Below are 3,978 nucleotides of genomic sequence, written 5' to 3'. Positions count from 1 at the left end.
TAAAGTTTCAGCTATCACCATGCGGCCAGTAGCCTGGATGCACGTCTCCCAGTGTCAGGCAGGACTGTAACAGCTGAAGAAGCCATCCAGTGCTTCTTTCTCATTTTATGAGTCTGAGACTTAATTGAGTACTATACGGGAAACTGGCAAGCACCGTTTTCACCTGGGGTGGTTGTGGAGGGTTATTCCGTTAGTTGGGAGTGGTTTCTAAGGAACACTTGCCGTCAGATTCCCTATTGTCAGTGATTCATTTATGTGACAACCCAGCTTGCCCCTGGCAGCGACAAAGTCCTCGCGGTAGCAGTGCTTTGGGGCTCACCTCTTACCAACAGGTGTAGGCAATAGCGCAATCCATCTTGCAAATTAAATGCGCTTAGGTATTTGTCAATTTTACTGTTATCACTGTAAGAGGCAGAAAGGGGAATTGAACCATTATTCTTTTAAAAACGATCACAAAATATGTATTATTCCTAATCAATAAATAGGATTTTCCACTGCTTCAGTTACTCCAGGAGAACAAGGCAGGGAGTTAAGGCATCTTGCTTTGCTCCTTCAAACCCCCAAAGTTGTCTTCCGTCCTGTAAAAGACAACTTGAACTTACCAGCCACACAAAGCCTGGCAGTATCAAAGGTTCATGCACTTTCTCCAAAGGGCCTGCCCTGTGCCAGGGGCTTGTTGAGGGTCCACGTATTTTTTGTCATCTTTTAATGAATCTTACTATAAGCAAAGCAATGGGCTCTGAGCCTGGAAGGGGAGACACCAATAAGAAATAAGACACAAACTTCGCAGCAACGTGTACACCAAGCCGTTCTATATAGCACAAGAAGTTGCTGATGTCTTGGACCTGGAGGAAGCTTTCTCGTTGTCATTGCAGACGGCCTCCGTATTTCCCAACGTGGAGCCTCCCGTTTCCTAAATACCTAATATATGTTCATATTCGTGTAGCAGGGCTTTTGTAACAAAGCGTCACAGACGGGTGCCGTGAACAGCAGAGATGTATTTCTCGTGGTTCTGGAGGCTGGAAGGCCACGATCATGTGATGGACAAGTTTTTTTCGTCTGAGGCTTTCTCCTTGGCTCCTAGAGGGTTGTCTTTCTCCTGCGTCTGTTCACGATCTTTTCAGTGTGTGTGTCTGTGTCTTTTTTTTTTTTTTTCCGCCGCAGTGGGTACAGCGGCTCCTAACGCTGCTGCTTTTTGGTCTTCAGGTTCTCTTCGCGCTGGTGGAGCCGGCGGTGGCTGGCGCGAGTCTTCTCAGGCCTCAGAGTCAGGGGCTTGCGCTTCTTGCCCTTGTAGACTTCCCTGAGGATTTCTTTCTGAGTCTGGTTAATAACGGTGAGAACACGGGCAAGGGACTTGCAGACGACTCGGATCTTAGAGAGCTTGGAGGCCGCGCTGCCTGTCACTTTGGCAACTTGCAGCTGGGACCGCTGCACCCTCAGGTCGCCTGTTTCAGCAGCTCCTCCTCCTCCTTCCCGCGAAGGTCTGGAGACTCGATCTTGGCCATTGCTGCACAGGCTGCCCATTCATCTTTTTTTTGTATATATATCTTATATATATATTTATATATACATTTATATACATTTATAGATATTTTAATATATTTTTATATATCTATATATAGAGAGAGACACCAATCACATTGAATTAGGGCCCCACCCATATGACCTCATTTAACCTTAATCACCTCTTTAAAGACCCTATCTCCAAATATAGTCATATTCTGAGGTACTGAGGGTGAAGGCATCAACATGTGAATTTCGGGCCACAGGGTTCAGCTGATAAACTATGCCAAGCCTTTTATACATATTATTCTCTCATTTACTCACGACAAAATTCCTCCATGGGAAATGCTATCATTGACATTTGCAAATAAACAAATCAGGGAAGTAGAATAGAAAAATGTGGACATTTCAGGCTTTCTAATGGGGCTGATTTCCAGTCCAAGCAATTCCATGTAAGCTACGTGAACTTGGCTAACCCACTTAAACTCTGAGCATTATCACACAGAAAAAGATGAATTCCAGTGAAGAATCAGCCTTCCCTAAAAATGCAATGCTACCTGTCTACAGTTAGACAAAGAAAGTTAAGATCTCAACTATTCAAGAGATTCTTACTATTTTTCTTCTATGGATAAGCAATTGATCACTTATAAATATGAAATGTTTTACTGGACAAATACTGGGATCCTTTAAAAATGTATGTGGTTTGCGTTCTTTTCAAAGAGGCTTCTCAAGCTTTGGTAACTTATTAATAAAAGACCCATCCTCCCCTCCCATCAGAGAGGACTGATAATTATAAGGTCCTCCCTCCTACATCTGACTCATGGAGCAAATCTTTATGAGCGAAGACAGTGTTTCCCTGGAGGGAATACCTGGTTGAACTCGTGTGTTTACAAAAAAAAAAGCCTGAATTTTTTTTTTTTTCTCACTGCAACTTCTGCCTCCTTGGTTCAAGTGATTCTCCTGCCTCAGCCTCCCGAGTAGCTGACCTTACAGGCGCTCACCACCACGCCTGGCTAATTTTTGTATTTTTAGTAGAGATGGAGTTTCACCATGTTGGCCAGGCTGTGCTCACACTCCTGACTTCAAGTGATCCGCCCTCCTCGGCCTCCCAAAGTGCTGGGATTACAGGCATGAGCCACCACGCCCAGCCCCAAAGCCTAAAGTTCTGATGAGGTAACAACCTAAAGGTTGAGGATTCCAGTTTCTGACAGGTTAAGCATCTCCCTCCTTTTTTTCCATCTTTTTTTTTAAAATGATAAACTTACTTTGAATTCTGAGTGTGTGAACTTTCTATATCACAATATTCTACCTCTTACGGTTGCTGTACTGACTCAATGAAATAATCTGTGAAGAGCCAATTGCCTGGGACACTGTCAATATTTTGGATGTAAAATGATGGAGGATAAACAGCTAGTGTCCTGGGATGTAATCTCTTCAATTTCTCTGAGAATCCTCCTGTCTCAGAGCCAAGAACTTTCAATAGCTGCCGTTGCTGAGGTTTTATTATTTTGGAATCAATGAGAGTTAAAATACAATGAAACAAGATGAGGTTTTTCACGTGATAATTCTATTTCCTTACAAAATTGGACACAAAAAAAATTGATTAAGATTCATAACAAGACTCATCATTACATAAATGTCTAAACTTCTGATTCAAATGAGGTACCACAAAGCTGATTACTTCCTGCAAAAAATGGGAGGCGAGCTTGTACATAAGGGAAGAATTATTCCTTTGTTTTTTGTTCTGGCTTCTGCCTAAAATGGAAATTTTCCTGAAATTGAAAATTTTCAACTTTTCTTGTTAATTGCAGTCACCACCTCTGGGAATAAACCTTAGATGCTCCGTATTCCCAAGAAGGCTCTTTCTCGGGGTCTTATAGAAGAACTCGGGCTAGCTGTGGTTCTTTTGCACTCAACTGAGAAGGGGGGAGTGGTTGCACCCTACTTTCCAGGCCTTCCTCAGGCCTGGTGCTGGTGGACTGGTGGGCAGGCAGGCAGGCAGGCTTGTCTCAGGTGACAGCGACAAACTCTTGCAAACGTGCAATAGAAAGTGGAAGGGGAGTTACCTTCCAGAGACTGGGTTAGCTTAACCTTTTCCTCCCACATTTTACTCTTCACTATAAAGAAGTAAAAAGGTCAACCTTCCCCTTGGGGCTGGTGTCACCAGTCACTTCGATAAAAGATACTGTCTGGAGTGACTTTCCAAGCCCCGGGCTAAGCCTGGAGGTCAGAAAGGGTTAGGAATGCCCCCAAGGGAATTCATTCTCCAATTCCCCTCCCCTTAGGTGTCCTTAGGTTGGCCTTTGTTTGCATTCAGGCTTTAGGAACCTTTGTTTTCAGTTGGGCAGGGCTTTTTGCTGGGGTCCCACATTGTGAGGTGTGTAGTGGGCTCTGAATTTTAGATGTGTTTGTTCCAGTTGGTTTTCACTCTTTTGACATAGTTCAGTAGCTGAGTCATTCATTGCCTTTGCTCAA

The 3,978-nt window shown here is 43.7% G+C and overlaps 1 pseudogene; it reads right to left on the bottom strand.

Moving 5' to 3' along the window:
• Window positions 1-1,080: 1,080 nt before the first annotated feature.
• On the bottom strand, window positions 1,081-1,505 carry LOC126940286 (60S ribosomal protein L35-like; annotated as a pseudogene).
• Between the last annotated feature and the right edge of the window lie 2,473 nt (window positions 1,506-3,978).

This window comes from Macaca thibetana, chromosome 17 (genome assembly GCF_024542745.1).
Source record: "Macaca thibetana thibetana isolate TM-01 chromosome 17, ASM2454274v1, whole genome shotgun sequence".
Classification (NCBI taxonomy): domain Eukaryota; kingdom Metazoa; phylum Chordata; class Mammalia; order Primates; family Cercopithecidae; genus Macaca; species Macaca thibetana.
This window is presented reverse-complemented; position numbering and strand designations above follow the sequence as displayed.